At 40.8% G+C, this 18,031-nt stretch overlaps 1 protein-coding gene across 6 annotated transcripts in view; it reads left to right on the top strand.

The window, feature by feature from the left end:
• edil3a (EGF-like repeats and discoidin I-like domains 3a) overlaps positions 1 to 18,031 on the top strand; it is a 243,439-nt gene that overhangs the window by 179,603 nt on the left and 45,805 nt on the right. The window lies entirely within an intron of this gene.

The following is an 18,031-nucleotide window of genomic DNA, read 5'->3' as shown; positions in this document are numbered from 1 at the left end:
CACCGTATGACTACAGTGCTTGGTGGGTCAGCAAGTTCTCTCGAGGGAAGAAGGGCAGCAAGTAGCATTGGATGGTTTGCGAGTAAGAAGACAGAACACACCAGGAGCCAGTTTTTCCACACCTGTTTGACTTCCTCTACCCTTTAGGTTGGATTAGCCATTAGAAGTTGCAGTTATAGACAGTTATAGTACAGTTCCTACCACAATATAGGATGGCCAAGAGACATTCTTTGACTGTCAATATCTCATGATGAAGGCATCTCCATTAAAATCAGTTCACCTTATTGGTCTGTTACCTACCATGTAGTGCTGTCTTGATATAGTCTTGAAATGTTCACTGGTCCCTTCATGCAAGTGAGTTGAGTCTCTGGGAGTCCACATCAAGTCTTGAGTCTCTTCAGTGCAAGTCTTACTCACTGGATTAACTATAAGGCTAGCTCTAGCATACCTTGTTAATCTGCAGTTTCCATAGGCAGTTAGTCCATTTGAAGCTTTGGTACGTTTTAAATAAATGTGATCTGTAACTTACCAAAACCACGGCACACCATAGCTTATGTGTAGTGCTATGCTCTGACAGACAATTCTATAGGAAAACCACTACAAGCTGCAGGAAAATGACATTACAGTGCTGACTGCTGTGCTACTTTTCCTGATTTCCACCCCCAGACTGTGGTTAGGACGACTCTGGAGAGCTCTTCTATTAACTAGCTGCAGGGCTGGAGGGAGTTTAACTTTTCTGTTACTCTGGGGTAATAGCCTAATGTTTTTGGCACTTTATCTTTTCCAAGGGATCGGTGCACTGGCATATTGGTCAAGTACTTGGCATTAGTTAAGTGGGCCAACAACAACAACAACATTGTGGCAGTTGCCATGGACTTCACAGTAAGTCTACTTCTGACAATGCAATGCCTACAAAACCTTTACTCTATATTTCACCAGCATTGCACATGACCACAGCAATGTTTTTTGTTTTCTTAGACTTTTTTTTTTTAGACTCAAGTTTAATGCAAGACATTTAACATGTGGCTTGGGTCCAAGTGGGGTGGGGGGGTGGGGGGGGTCCTCGCCCTATTTTTCTAGATACCATCATACTGCACCTACAGACAGATATGTCTATCTACCTACTGAGGTAGTATTTAGGCATCCATTGCTGACACAGATGTGCAAATGCACTCACACAGCTTGTCTAGCAGTGGAACCATGTTCTCTAGGATTATGGTTGATGCTCCAACCAATACTTTTGGGACGAGCCAAGGAGTTGGGGATGAGCTAGGGAGTTGGGGATGAGGTGGGGTGGGCATCATCCAACATCCTGATCTCACTTATGTGCTTGTCATGGAATGCAAAAATCCAACAGCCATGCTTCAACATCTGGTAGGAAGCCTTTCCTGGACACTAGAGACAGTTGTTTCAATAAAGCTAACCTTTGGCAGGAGGAACATGCCTGAAGCCTTTCCTCTCAATCTAATGTCCTATAAATTCCATATCTGCATTGTTCACGTATCTACAACCAAGTCTTCGCAACCTTCCACCACCCCATCTTCTCCATTTTAACCCTGTCATCTCTCATTTCTAGCTCCACTTGTCAGAAGGGGGGGGGGAGGGATGGGGGGTTGTGGGCTGGCTTCAAGTGACAGAAGCTACTGTGCAGAAGCCACTTGAACTCCAGCCCAAATGCCTCAGAGTTCACCCCCCATCTCTTACAGTCTTCTCCCAAATCATAATGAGCTGAAGGCATGGTCTGAACTAGTAGTTTCGATAATCTTACTTAATCCAAAAGCTGACATAAGGTCAGATCTCTTTAGATTTCTTTTGGAGACCTGACAGGGCCACCATACACTACCATTACAATTATATACATTTATATACATGCTGATATATAAATACATGTCTAAATAGCCACAAGGACCACTATAAGGACAGTCTGGTGGTGAAATTGTGAGAAGTGCTATTCAGGCTAGAATGATTGTGAGCAAAAAAACAAAACAAAACAAAAAACAACATGGTGAGTAAACAATCAAGGATCAATTTAAACTGAAGTTGAATGAACAGCAGCAGCAAGATTTTAAACCTTAACAAGGCGGCACAGAGTACAGTCCTCGGGCATCCTTATGACTTTCGCTGTGCTTTTGGTCAGACATCTGAAGAGGGATCACACTGGGCATAAGAGTGTGCTAAAGTAGATATACAAGGAGAGTTCCACGTCTGGAAAGCATGACTAAGGGTTTTTTTTTTTTTTTTTTTTGCTGTTTACTTCTTTACCGCAGAGCCCTGACAAACCCTTTCTTGTCTCCTACCGCCTGAGTGCCATTGTCAGGCTCCTCACTCACTGTTCATTAAGGTAACTGATAACTCTCAAGCAGCCCTGAGGCAAGTGTCATCTCTCACAGACTACAAGCAGCTACTAGTTGCTCTGATGCTTGGTGTGCTGTTAAAAAATAAATACATAAATAAATATAAAATAAACTAGAACTGACTGCACAGATGTTTGGAGTCATCCCATTATGGCCAGATGTTTCCCACAAAGTGCATAAGAAAACAATGTCCCTGTCGGTTTTACATTCAAAACCTTCGCAAAATAAAGCATATTTTGGTTCATTGTCCTCGAGCCTCTTAGAGAAATACCTAACCCACCAGCTAATGCGGCCAGCAGTGAACGAAAGCAAAGGGGGAACATTTAACGCATTGTAAACATAATGCATTATGTGCTAACTAGCCATGCTTTTTATACCCCCCCCCCCTTGTGCAATCATGCAGTGTTTAATTTTTTTTTTTAGACAGAAATTATGCATTTGCAAATGGAAGAGGTATAGGCACAAACATGAGCGGGGTGGCCTGTAGAATGTACAGTTAGCTTCCCCGTGCTCAAATCACACTTGGACATAGGCGTGCTTTGGAACTAATGGGAACATATTGTCAGGAAAGAAAATATGAGAAACACCTCGTGAAACCGGCATTGGCTATTTTAATCAAGAACCCTGAACATATGCAGTTGGTGTATTTTGTAGGTTTACAAAAGGAAGGAAGTCATCTGTTGACAGTTTTCCAAAGAAAAAGTGAAAAACTGGACTTTTACTGAACTAACGTACAAGAAAATACCCGTGGAAAAAGGAGAATGATGCTGAAATGTCATCCATCACTGCTCAGACTTCTATGTCAGTTGGTGTGTCTGACAGCCAGTCTATATTTGTAACATTAACCAGTGATATGCTAGCACAAAGCAAATTTATGTGCTACATGTAAGCACCCTGTGCAATGCTCATTGCTATCTTTTGGTCTAGGCAGATGGGTGTGATGGTCTCGAAATGGTGTGTTCAGGTAAATTTCTGGCGTATTGCTATCTTAGCAATGGAGAACACAAGAGTGCCACTGACTGAAAACAACTTAGGCAGACATCAACGCTATCTTGGCAGTGAATTGTCAACAGAGGAGCGTGCCCAACTCTTAAAGGTAGCAGCAAGTGACACGCCGATTGGTTTATTGCACACACCCATTATTAATGAAAAGACGTTTTAAGCCGTGCAAGGCGTACTTTTCCAATTGTTAATCAAGCTGCACGGCTCGCCAAAAGATTGCTAAAATAGGGCCTAATGTCTTGTAAAGGTGTTGAACACTGCTAGGTCTTCGGTGTCAATTTGGTTACCTGCCCGCCATTTTATATTGTTAACCAATGATCTTGTACCATTAAAAAAAAAATACAAATAAGGTAAAGCTAAGAAAGTGACAACCACTGCTAACTTTATTTGCTGTAACTTTTCTATAAGCATGTGTTAGCATTGACAAAAAAAGTGAGGAAAGTCTATTGAACACTGCTAGGCCCTAGGTCTTATCTGACAGCCAGTTTATATTGCTAACATGAACCAGTGATATTTGCAAAGCTACAAATAAGCTATGTGCTATATGTGACGATATTCTGCCATATGCTACACTTTTGTGAAAATGCCACAACTAGAATGGCCTGCTGTGAAAAGAGCTGGGATTTTTTTTCCCCTTCAGAGCAGTTAGCTGAGTAGTTAGTTAGAGTAGAATGGGCACTGTTAGCCCTTTTGTGTGACCTCTCTCTGCCTCCACACATCGCCTCGGAAGCTTCGCTAAGGCTAGTGCAGTCCTCAACTCATCAAAATGTGGCCTCCGCATCCAGGGCTGAAAGTGGATTTACTCTTGTTTATTCTCCCCTAACAAAAAGGCTCTAAACAGAACAACAGGCTACGGGGCATTTTGCTTGGCTCCCTGCTGCCAAGGCTGCAAAATCCTGGTGAAATTGATCATCGATTACATATTTAGGGAGGGTGTGGGGAAGAGCGTGCTGAGATAAGAGTAAGGCTGTGGGCGAGATAAAAAATCAATGGCTTCCTATCAAGGCACGCATTAGCAAATGGTGGCACTGCTTGGAGCGAAGAGCGTTTCTTCTTTGCTGTAAGTCTGCTAATTGGTGTTAGTTTGCATTTGACTGCTCTATCCACACTTAATTTGACATGGCATTTATACAGTTGCTTACTACTGTGTTATTTGTGTTGCAGAGAACGCTATCGAACTGTTTTTTGCCGCTATGCTAAACCGAGGGCGATATTTGGCCGGGCTGAGACTTAACGATTAGTCCGAAACAACTTTCAGAGCTGACTCATGGTTTTGGAAGGGAAATGGATTCGCTCAGTAGTTTCTGCGGACAGTCCAACAGGAAGAGCATATTTCAAATCACTATTACTGGAAGTATGCGGCGAAATATTTAATATTCAGAGTTTGTGGAAATGGAAATTCTCTCGCAGCCGCACATAAGTGTATGAAAGAGTTCGAGGAACAGACCTAGATCTTCAAAACGCCTCTTCTACACCAGTTGCCATGGTGAGTAATCGATTATCAGTGACATTACAGAATGACTGCAGACTTGATAGATTAATGGAATTAATCAAGCTTAATGACAAATTAAGTATTTCAATTAATCAAGACGACTGCAGTGCTGCTGAAGCTGAAGGGGAAAAAAAAAAAAAAAAAAAACTTCCCAGAAGACTGCAAGCTTCTCAGGAAAAGCTCAGTCAAGCAGAACACTGCTTTTTTTTCGTTGGCCAAGCAGTAGATGGAAGCACTGTGGGTCACACACCATGTGTGTCTTTTTGGCATTATTCTGATTTGGGTCAGATGCACTGATTTAAAGAGGGTGAGGAGATTCTTGGATTCTTGGAGCTCACCTCCAGTTAGGTCATGTTGTAATGAATCCCTCACAGAAGCGGGATACTTGAGCACAACAGGGGCAGGTTTTAATGCCAGGCCAAACATGCACACTTCAAAAAGACAACAGGTGGTCAAAAAAAAAATACAATAAAATAAAAATAAAAATAAATAAATAAATAAATGAATTAAATTAAAAAACAGGGCGCAAACAGGCTATTAGTGGCTTGTCAGTTAAGCAAGAGCTTAGAAAATGGTCCAAATGCAGATGGAAATGGTAGGTGTTTGCAGGATATATATATATATATATATATATATATATATATCCTTGATTGCTGGATTTCAGAAATGACTGATGTAGTGTATACTTTCAACATACCTACTCTATTAAACATTTGTAAAATTTATTTGCAGTGGTGGCTCAGCGGTTAGAGCGCCGGGATATCGATAACAGGGTTGTGGGTTCGATTCCCGGGCTCGGCAAGCTGCTGCTGTTGGGTCCTTGGGCAAGGCCCTTTACCCTCTCTGCTCCCCGGGCGCTGGAGTTGGCTGCCCACCGCTCTGGGTGTGTGTGTGTGTGTGAGTGTGTGTTCACTACCAGATGGGTTAAATGCGGAGGACACATTTCACTGTACAGTGCACACTGTACAGTGACAAATACGTTCACCTTTACCTTATAATAATAGTAGACATTAAAACCGTTAAATAGTCCATACATACTTACATACTTCACTAATGCCAATATAATAAGGAAATACCATTGACACTGCACTTTAGTCCATGTCTAGTTTAGTTTAACCCTCTAGTAAAACAAATGTGTTGCTGACCTCAGTTTTGAAATCAGTGTTTAGTCAGAGCTTTGTGTACTGCTGTATTTTCAATCACTGTATAACCGTTGCACCATGTTTCTTTTATGGTTGGATGCGCTGTATTTTTTCCCCTCTGTTCTTGAATGTGCTAAGCTTTGTTTTTCTGGTACAGATCAGGTTTTTAATCTGTGAGATGGAGTTATTGAGACCTGCTGTTTGAACACTAAGACAATCTTTGTAGTTGTAAGCGTCCCCTGCTGTTCACGCATTCTCATGCAAGTGTTTCAATATCTGTACGTGTGGACTAGGCCCAACAGTTAATGCACATGCCCACATCATTAACATTTTGTTGTATTTTTAATATTAATTTATATTTAGTTATTTATATTAGTTTATTATTTAACTCTGCTTAAATGTTCCAAAGCTATGCACAGTGAATCAAAATCATTAAATGGTTTATTATAAAAAAAAAAAAAAAAATCAATCAGCGGACGGGGTCCTGAGAGAGCGCAATTGGTCTTGCTCTCTGCAGGGTAGGTAGGTGGCACTTTATCCCTACATCCCTCCAGTACAATGCCTGCCAATGCATCATAGTCTGCTTTCCTCAGAGCGCACTGGTTGCCTGGTGACACTGTATCTGCAGCAGTTCAGAAAAAAAGAGGCGGGGCCTTTGCTCTGCATGGAGCACAGTGTGTGATTGGGGGAGACTATGAATGGGATGAGTAATTGGCATTCCAAATTTGGGAGAAAATGGGTAAAATCAGCTGAAAATGGCTACCTTGAGAGCTAACCAATAGAAATGGTCCACCATAAGATCATAATACAGGTTCTCCTAACCTGCCATGAAATTTCTAGTTGATTTCAGCTGCTCAGCTAGCAGTAGATATATAGTAGGTAATTATAGGTTCCCTGGAAAGGTCCCATGTTCACTTATAGAAAACATGCACATTGCACAAGTCGGCTTCAGTCATTTTTTTCAATTTATCATACCTCGCATATTTAAATGTTAATAATCCCACCAACAACTATGGCTGCAGTAGGCATAGTCTAATTACTCACTGGGGGTTCAGAGAGTCTCTGGACATTTCAGCGTCCACCTCTGAACTTGCTGAGTCAAGCTTGGAGAGACTAAGGCAGTGACTTCAGACTACAAAGCGCTTTGCTGCTTGTGAGTTTATCTCGCTTGCATGGGTTCGTCTCAGTCTTTTAAAGTAGGCATCCTCTTAAAGTTTGAAAAATGGCCTTTTCAGTCCTTTCCACTTCATCTTGCTCCTTCGGATACAATAGTTTTGTTTAGTGGGTTCCTCTGCCTCTACCACAAACCAGGCTCGAAGAACTGATCTCAAAACCTGGAGTGTGAGATATAGCTGGGTGTGATTGTCTGATGCTTTTTTTTATAAGAATCCCTATATAGAAATATTTCAAGAATCTTTCAAGAATAGAAATGTTCTATACTAGATTGACAAGTTTAGTTCTTAAAACATGAGAGGCTCATGTTCTTGACTTAATCACTTGATCTCAATTACCCCATTAAATGAACTCAAACTCTAGAACATACTTCATATTTCCACCATCGATATTTTTTAATATTGGATAATTATCCTCGATGAATGAATGTTACATATATAATGTTTTTGCAGTATTTTTCAAACAATGTATGTATGTTTTCTCTTATGTAGTTTTAGCTATAAAATTAAGATCTAATTTCAGGTCAAAATTATGCAAGAATATGAAACATTTTAAAGGGGAACAAAAAAAGTGTGGCAGGATAGCAAGGAAGAACCTGTGCATCTGGCATTAGCTCAAGGCGGATAAGACAGAAGCCTATTGGAAAAATGTTCTGTGGACAGATCAATCCAAACTAGAGCTTGTTTACAGTATCTCAAGTAGTTGCTGTGGTATCCCAGGTGGTTCATGTGTGGTTGCTGTTCTGTCCCATGTGGTGGATATGCTTTTACTATGTTGCCATGTTCTCCCAGTAAAATTGCATACATGCAAACTCTTCCAAACCTTGTTGTTTAAAATGATAAATATGCCTCTTACGTGAGTCATGTCGCTTATCTGGATGAGGATGATCTGAAAGTCTCCACAGCAGCAGCTCGAGCATGGTAAAGCTGGTCCCATTTCCAGACGTATTCAGAGAAGATTCTTTTCTTCACCAAAATCAGCTACCACTTAGATTTGCATGAATTTTGCCTCATAAGGATTGGAGATTTCTGTGGACTGTGGAGCATCTACAAAATACACTGCTCGGTTTCTGGCTCTGCTTTTTCATTGTTTTGTACACTGCAAAAAACAGTATGCATTGGAATATTTCAGTTATTAAAATCAGGTTTGGCCATTTCACTAAATAGGAGATAAAGGATCATTTGTGTAAGTATCATCTACTTATGTTCCACCTTGTCAGAGGTTCTACTGATGGTAATTGTGAAGGAACCATAACCCCTTAAACAGCCTATAGACTGCTGGCGGGCCCAAAGTATTCATTCAAACTTCTATTACCAAAGAACAGCCCCACTAGTTTGTACAGAAGTCCCTGTAGTTACTGAATAACACACAGTGGTGTGTAATAAGCATTTTTGCCACTAATCACATTCTGCTAAAAATGTTCTAAAAATGATCCTTTTACTTTTTTTTGCTTTGGTATCAGTTGTTTTTGTTACTAGCAACACCATGCCACCCAAAAACAAACAAAAGTGTCCATGAAAAGAAACTGAGTTGCAGAAATCGGTCTTATAAATGACTCCTGTCAGAAGGGGAAAGCCGCTTTGCCTGAATGTCTGAGCAGATGTCTTTTAAAGTGGTCCATTTAGGCAGCAGCTTCAGAGCGCTCAGCGTTTCAGCACATTTAGCCAGGGGTCACATTTGACATGAGTCAGTGTTGTCTTTTATATTGTCTGCAGGACCTAGGATTTGTGACAGAGATATATCAGAGTTAGTCTAATTATTCTGGCTTTTAAATCTCAGGGAGGTTGACTGTTCCATGAAACGACTCCCAAATCACAAATAGAGCAGTAGTTATGGGATTATATTGTACCCCTAAAGCGCTGTGTTGGCACAAATTACAGGCTGCATTCTGTGGTTTACTAAGTCCTATTTAAATGCCAAAACCTGCTCATTCATTCTTGCCAGGTTTAGAATCTCATCTTACGGCATCATCAAATTCAGAGTCTGAGTCATCCCTCAGGCTTTCTGTGAACTTTAAACACCTCCTGCACTGACCTGAACTTGCTCCAGACCTCTATTATCTTGGTTAAAGAGCCACTCAGGAGCGGTCTAAACAGTCCCATGGTCATTCAGACAATCTTCTCAGAGCGTAGTAAATGAACACATTTCTATAGTTTAGTGGCTGCAGTTAAGGACGAGCTTCTGGTGTTGATAAGCCTCAGTTCTGCTGGCCTTTTTTCTCTGAAGCTTTTACTGACCATGGAAAGTGCTGTAACAATGTAAACACTGCTAAAGTTTAGAACAAACCACATCCATATAACTATTATTGTACCTACAGAATCTTTTATTTATATATATTATATTGTAGATAAAGTCTAATCCAGTCCAAATAAGTTGCACAGGGGTGGATGCATACAGTTCCACTGCTATAGGCCACATATTGTTTTGTTGGATAGTGTGGAACTAAAACACCAATAGAATAAAATAAATACTAATAACATTGATGCAAAAAGTAATGGTCTTACCTCACTGTGTTCTGGGAGTTCTTCTCGTAGATGTCCCGTAGTACTACTTGTAGTACATTACATCACCATCACCAGCATTAACACCTTATATATAGTTAACACTATACAGACAAAAGTATTTGGACACAGTCTCTACTGCCGAGGGAAGGCGTTCTACTGGTTTTGGAGTTAGCTGTGGAGCTTTGATTGCATGAAGAGACGAGAGCATTAGTGATGTTGGATGATCACCACCCCACCTCATCCCAAACTCCTCCCAAAAGTATTGGATGGAGCACCAACCATCATTCCAAAGTTCTACTGCTCCACAGCTCAATGCTGGAGGGCTTTATTAAACCCCTCAAGCCTACACCTGGCATTAGGCATGGTGTCAATAGGTTGATGTTTTTCTGCCCTAGAGAGTCCTGTTCTCTTGGCAGTACGTCCCTATAGGGGGGCTAGACAAGCTGCGTGTGTGCATTTGCATATCTGTGTCCGATGTGTAGCTGGCTGCATTCGTTAGAAGGGGTGTCCACAAACATTTGGACATATAGTGTATGTAAACCGACACAAATGTGTCATGATTGTAGCTCAGGAAGAAATAATGAAATGTAGGATATGGCCCCTGTAAGGACTACATGTTGCTGTCAGCTCTAAGCTTTTGCTCTGGAAGGTTGACAGCCGACTTACCGTCGCCGCTGTAGGCCATTGTTTGGCATTGGCTGCAGACATGGAATTCGTAGTGTTGAGTAGCCTTGGTAACTTTAGTGTTAACTTTAACACCCACAGTTGTGAAAGGAGGGGGGAGGGGGGGAGAACACTGGTTTCTCCCACACTTTTCTACACAACAGTAGAAAATATGGAAATAGCTTGGTGCTTTCTTCATGACTCCGAGCAGTATACCGCCTTTACTTTTCATAATGCGCTGGAAGTTCACAGACTCCAGTCCTTAAGCTATGAAAACTGAAACAAGGTACTGCTGCTTCTGTTCTGATAACTTTTACTCTTCTTTGACTCCCGTGTTCCTCTACTTGTGTGGCATAAACAAGCTCTTGCCTGCCAGGCAAAGTAGTCTGGTGATTTATAGCCGTATTTTCATTAACAGCGCATTACCACGAGCTTCTGAATGTGAACAGACACAGTTTGAGTCCCTTTGATTTGGTTCCAAAGCCTGTTTGGAACTAGCCATGAGATTATGAGACAAGGCCTTCTCGGCGAGAAGCTTCTAAAGGAGATGACGTAGCGCTTAGAAGCCTAAGCCGAATGGCCTGCACTTCCAGCTGGCTGAGGCCAATTAGTCAATTATGGACATTAACACGAAAACCACACAGAGTAAGGTTCCTGCCAAAGACTGGATCTGGCTTTCTTTCCATTTTTACAACTCTCCTGTCACCGAGTTAGCGGGGTTTTCCTTAGCATGGGCAGAGGCACTTCTTGGCTAATCTTGCTGGAACATTAGTGCAGCATATGGGCTGAAAGTTACCTGGAGCACTGCTTGAAAAAATGTAGAAGTTGGGCTTTCGTTTGCAAATAAGGATTTCATTCTTGTAGATACTGGAAGACTTCTTTAGGATGCATTTAACTGATTGTATACACATTCAGTCCAATTAGTACTTATAACAGCCTAGATAGTTGCTCTAATTTTGTTTATACAAAGTAAATAGGGGGTGAAGTCATGGTTTTTGATGTAAAATGCACTGTGCATTCTGGATCATTAGCAATAGAAAGAAAATCAGCTAAATAACTGAATAATTAGATTTCGATCTGCACAGGCATTTCCAGCCAAAAAGGATAATTATAAGTTATTAGTTTTTCGGGAAAATGCAAAAACATCTCATGGCTGCAACGTAAAAACTTTGACTTCCATTGAAAGTTATGACTAGTATTTACAAAAAGGCAGCTTTACAGGAAAAGGAAAAACACAATGTAAAAAAAAAAAAAAATAAATAAATATATATATATATATATATATATATATATATATATATATATATATATATATATATATATATATTTATAATAATATATAATCATATAATATATATATTTTAATTCATTTTGGAGCATTTCTACTGGTCCATTCATCACAACAAATTTGACAATGTAAAAAGGCAACTGACAATGTCAAAACAGTGAGACAGCACAAATACACATTAACGTGGATGTGGCTTAGCTCCACCTGCTTTTAGACCTACTGTGTGGAGTCTGCTTCTCAGAGTGGAAAGTTGAACAGAAACAGTTGTGCATTTTATTTATTTATTTTCAGATCTGAAGCATGAGATCTCACTCTTTAAGGTCAAAGATTTAAGCGCTGTTTATCTGCTAGGGTCAGTTTGTTGCTCTACCAGGTCTGGCAGCGCCGTTAAGTGCGTAATTTTCTCGTTTTTTTTTTAATTTTTTTAATTTTCAAAACTCCAGTTTTGGAAACTCCTGTTGTTCCTGGGACTTTTCCTTTTCTTTATGAGAGTGGATTTTCTACTCTTGCCTTGCCTTATCCGGTCCGATCTTTGTGTTCCTAGAAGTGATACAGCCTCACAATTTAGGTAAGATGTGCTAATACACAAGAGCAAACAGCAGTAAAATCGCTATTTTAAGTAACAGTTTCTATAATCAGACTCAATTCTAACTTTTTTTAAATGACTGGTTTAAACTCTATGATTTTTAATATCTTGCAGTCCAATCTGACTGACCTACCTGACAGATTCAGCTCCCAGTTTCTTTACAAATCCTCAATCTTATCACTTAGTTTGTGCGTTATCCTCCTCCTCGGTTCTGAATGGAGAATGGTTCTCTTGCAGGTAGAACAGAGCATTTCTACATTAATTTGGATTCTAACCAGGTGGAATTCAAAAGTAAAGACATGATAGAAGTAACGCTAGATCTTCCAAAATGGATATAATGCAATAAAATATCTTATGTTGCACAACCACAACCAACCTGGGTGGTTTTAGCAGCGCAGACAAAAATGGCAAAAAATAGAAAAACATTTTATGGAAGAGTGAGGCGTTTAAATCCTCCTCTTCTGACAGATTAACTAAAAGTCTTTGTATGCTGCTCTATGAGCTGTTTGCTGTTGAGTAATATTTACAGCAAGGCTCCAAGTTCTCTCTCAGCTAATGTTTTCCCCTTCCCCGAACTTTTCATTCCACCTTAAATAATACAGCAGTTTCGTTCTGCTGCTGACTAGTATTCTATGTAATTGCTGCACTATTTAAGGTGGAAAGGCTATTTAAGGTTGTTTTGGCTGCTAGCTGGTAACATTTACACACTTTTTAGGTTCAAATAAAGCTCTGTTTTGTTTTGCTCACCGAAATAATGTCACAAATATTTTTTTCCAAAAAATTAGAGGTTCAATTGAGGCGCAATTAAGGACCAAGTCTTTTAATGGTGCCTAGAGGACGCAACATGGTGCTCTGCTACATCAAACCTTAGGATTGGAATAGCAGATATCTGATCTATTAAAAATCCCTTGATTGGCCCCCGATCCAGAGTCATTGTATTGCATCGGGACATCCCTAGATTGTTCTGACTAGAAATAAAATAAATGAACAGTCTCTGGCCCTCCACTTATTAACCATACCTGCCTTTTTTTTGGGCAATACTGATGGCATATCATTAGCCATCGTCTAGTCCTTCTTCAGTGGTCAGTTTTTGACCACAGGTGGACTATTTTCAAGCCATTAGTGACTCTGAGGTACATAAAAAACACAGTAATGATCTATCTGTTCCCTGACCAGATGACAAATGAGTAAGAATGTATATCCATGGCACTTTAATATATGATCAGTATTTTGTCTAGTATACGGTAGAGTAGGCACCCTTCCACTTGTTTCACTGATTCAAGCCATCATTCTTAGTAATGTCCTGAGCAGAAGGCTTCTCCATGCCTCATTTCCCAAGACTAAGATTAGGAGCATAATGATGATGTTTATTTACATTACTGTAAAAGTGCTGCAAAACGTATCTATTAAAAAGACATTATGTAGTAATGTTGAAATGCTGAAGTCTTGGTTAAGTTTCATGGTTGGGATGAAGGTGGGGCCATTTCGACACTTACATGGGGCAAATCCCATCAGCTGGCCATGTTCTGGCGGCTGTGGGTGAAGATAAATTACATAAAATCACATGATGGTGTGAGGCACACGGCACAGTACGTGGTGTATTTGCCACTCAGCCCCAGGGGTCTGGGATTGTGGGTTTGATGGTTACTCCGGTTACTGTCTGTGAGAAGTGTTCTCCTTATGTCAAATGGTTTTCCTCTGGGTACGGCGGTTTCCTCCCACCTCCTTCCAAAAAAAAACACACAACACATGGGAGTGGGATTGACTGTGTGTGGTACCCTGCAATGGCCTGGAACCCTACCCGGGGGGTATTCCTGCCTTGAGCCAAACGATTCCCAGCTTTATGATGGTTTCCTCCTTGCACACCTGCCATTAAACTTTCTCTTTCTGATGGTAGATGCTGTACTTTGACATCAAGTGTAGCAAACTATAGATCCTGTGATGGTAATTTAGGATCTTGAGGTTTTCCTTTGGGCTGAACTTGCTAGAATGACCAGACCTGGCCATGCTGGCAGTTGGTAGAATGGCTGATTTCTAGTTGTCCAATTATTCCTATTTTTTCCCCCCAATTTAGTACTACCAATTAACCCACCACTAGGAGGGTAAGGACCCAACATGTGTCTCCTCTGATACATACAAAGCCAGCCACCACCTCTTTTTCCAACTGCCACCGATGTGGCATTGGTGGGCACTGACACGCTCAGAGGCAAACAGCAGGTCCCCAGTCCGAGCTAACCAACACCTCTGCCAGCCAACATCGCTTATGAGTGATGAGGGGAGAGAGAACGCCATCTACACACCCGGAGAGAGCTATGCCAAATGTGGTATGGCTCGGGTTTTGAACTCGAGACCCCCTGGCCACAGTGGTAGTGCATTAAACCAGGATTTCTAATTGTTTTGAGCTCTTTTTAAATCCCCTTTTAGACTCGTAAGCATCCACAACAGTAGTCATGGTGCCTCGTCACACTTTTCACACTTCAACAATCAAGTGCAAACCAAACGAAATGTCTGAGGTTTAAATAACACAGCCTCCTTCAAAATCCTCTCGAACCAGGTTCTACACATCTGCATTAGACATTTTGGGCTGTAATAAATGTGCCCCCCCCCCCCCAAGAAACAACGCATAAAATACATTGTTGCACTTTGTGTTCAAGTTCATGTGTCCATTTACATTGACATATGTGACAAACCAAAAGAACAGTCATACTGTTGGGGGGGCATTCCCACGATGCCAAGTTTTTGACTCTGAGTGGGCTACTACTTGTAGAATATAACTGATGTAGAATATAACTGATGTATGCAGCCATTAGGTGTATCTATCCAGTATATTTTAATAGCGCTGGGTGCTGCCAAGTCTGAACCAACCCTGAGCATAAAAAAAAAACATTGCAAAATATGATGCAGGTAAAGTGCATTTAAATTAGAGGAACACTGTTAAAGTACAGCCAGCTGCATAGTCACAGTGTCATCGTTCCATCAAGACAGATTTATCATCTTTTTAACACCATTTACTTCCTAAGCACTGTTCTCATCCTGAGACTGCCATTCTAAATGGCTTGGAAGAAATGTCGTTCTGCTGGGTTTTGCTACACAGGCGCGAATCAAACAAGTGAACCATGACAACTGATTTGCCAAAAGGTTGAACTCCCTTGTAATGTTTTCAGTACTTATTTCTGTACTTGTACAAACAGACCTTGTTTAGAGATACACGTGTTTACATATATATTAAATGATTTGTAGAATAATTACAAACAGTACTTTATCACTAGCAATCCTTATTGCCAGTTTCTGACCCTGTGGCTACTGTTGACCAGGCAGCTAGTGAACCATTCTGAAGCCATCAGTCAAAGTGACGTGGCAATGGCCTGGTATTTGATATGAGTGCAGGTGTCAGGCACACCAATTTTGGTACAGTCCCCTCTAAAAGCATTGGAATGGCAAGGCCATATGTTTTGCTTTTGCTATACACTCAAGATCATAAGTTTGAAAGTTAGACGTTAGATCACACATTTAGAGCAACTCAGAACAAGGGACCTTTTGAAAATTGCAGAACCTTTCTAGTTTATAATTCTCAATTAATTTTCATCAAATTTCAGTCTGGCCTTTCAATTCTTTTTGCCAAAGAGTGGTTTGCTATTCTTCATATTTCTGCTTTCAAAGACTTCCTGGAATGATGGATTGTCATACCTTCATCCCTCCAACAATGTTTAATTGACAATTACCCAAACCACCCAACACTGGGAGGGTAAAGAGCAACACGAGCCTCCTCGGACATTTGCTCAGCAAGCCACCACCTCCTTATCCAAACCACTGCCAACGCAACGTCATCTGGCAACCAATGCGCTCGGAGGAAAGCATGCGTACCTAGCGCTGATGCATCGGCCAGCAGACGCCAGGGGCAGCCAGCATTGCAGTGGTTGGAACTAGCGACCCCCTGGTCAGTGACAGTGTCTTATTCTGCTGGACCACTCAGGACTGGAGGTTGTTGTTAAAGCTCATATTACGATATAACGATATTTCTGTCATCAGCTACAGTTGCTTTCCTTAGCCAACCTGTCTCATGTCTGGTTGAGAGTCCACTAGAGGTTTCTTTCCATTTCTGGGCATTTTATATTGTAATATTGGTGCTGCCCAATGCATACACAATTCCTCTTTTCTCAGCTGGAAAAAGACTTGCTTTTCTCCCATATACAATTATCTGTCTTAATGTTGGTTTATACTATTTTAACAACTGCAGTCTTTACTGGTGAAACCCAAATCTCAAGACAAGACTACAAATCTAGCAGGGCATACCTGAACAACAGGAATCACCTGAAAAAAAATCTATTTTAAATTTAGTGCACATTTTTCAAGACTTTCAGGCCAATACCCTGTTTACACCTGGTCACTTAATGGAACTAGCATCTGGACTATATCCCTATAAGATTTGGGGGATTTAAGGGATCCCACACGGTTGCTGTGTGGGACAGAATATACAACAATTATTACTGGTATTTCAGTTGTACTGGAAGGGGTTTTGGTAGTTGAATGAGTCTCAGAGGCCAATGTGTTTACACGGCTATAACAAGTGGCTCAAATTTGTCTCAGTTCACTTCCTAAAGTGGTTTGAGTGATCGGATTTGTATCTTGTTCATATGCGTTTAACAGATCTTGAAGAAACAGGAAATAAAAGCGTATATTTCTTAAACCCAAGCTCTGCTAGCCCAAATATACCCAGCCAAGAGTGCTCTGTGATTAGAAATAGTTCATAACCAAAATCTAGCAGGGAACACCTGGGCAAAAAGAAAATCACATGACATTGATCTCAATCTCACATGAAGAAATTCTGCTAGCCCCAAAATACCCAACCAAGAGTGCTCTATGGACAGAAATTGGTCAGTTGTGAAATACTAGATAATGGCTAATGCAACAATAAGCTACAGGCTCCAAAGATACACCTGCAAAGTGCACTAAAAAGGTAAGCATGTCTAAAACAAACTGTGCATCAACAGATAGGCCCCATCGCCATTTGGACACCAGAAGGTATGTGTGTCAATAATAAGTGGACATACAAGTATTCCGAGTCACATTTTGTTTATAAAATATTTTTCTGATAATGATGAATCATACTACTGTTTACATTACTGTTGACATCACTCATATGTCATAACTCTGAACAAAGCACAAACAAGTTAAGCCACTTGTGCTCAAATTGCAAGGCCACGCCTTTTCACCTCTCTTCTCTCAGCCCCCCTTTCATCTCCGCAACTGAGAAAGGTCATAAACAAGCTATTTGCGAGTTTCCACTTTCATTGCTCATTTGTCATCTGATTGCTCCGTGTTTTCTCAACTAATTATCTCCTGTACACTGATAAATATGTGTGCCGGCTTGTCTGTAGCCGAAGCCGTAATTAGGTCTGCCTCAAACACATCTCTGATGTGGCCAGCCTACTGTATTATGGCTTTTCTGAAGATGCCGCCTTTCGTAATTGGCCCTCGTTAACGCTGCCCATGGTGCAAAGCAGCAAAGCTGTAGTCACAAACCACTGCACCGTCTCTCTGATGTATTGCGCTCATTGCCGTAACTTATACAGTTGTCGTTAATATAGCAGCACGGTTGATTGAACGCTACGGCTCTGGCACTTGAGGCCTCCATTTGTCTGCATTTTGCGAACGGCACTACCTGGGAAGGTGAGAAATAATCCATAGCCAAGAGAAGCAAACCATTGTGTATGTTTACACTCACACTTATCCACTCAGCTTGTTTACCAGTGGTAATGGATGTATATTTTAACTATACAACTTTATAGCTATACATTTTAACTCCTACTCATTACTCTGTTGTTGC

This window comes from Salminus brasiliensis, chromosome 20 (genome assembly GCF_030463535.1).
Source record: "Salminus brasiliensis chromosome 20, fSalBra1.hap2, whole genome shotgun sequence".
In the NCBI taxonomy this organism is placed as follows: domain Eukaryota; kingdom Metazoa; phylum Chordata; class Actinopteri; order Characiformes; family Bryconidae; genus Salminus; species Salminus brasiliensis.
Note: the sequence above shows the minus strand (reverse complement) of the source record. Positions and strands in the feature narration are given on the sequence as shown.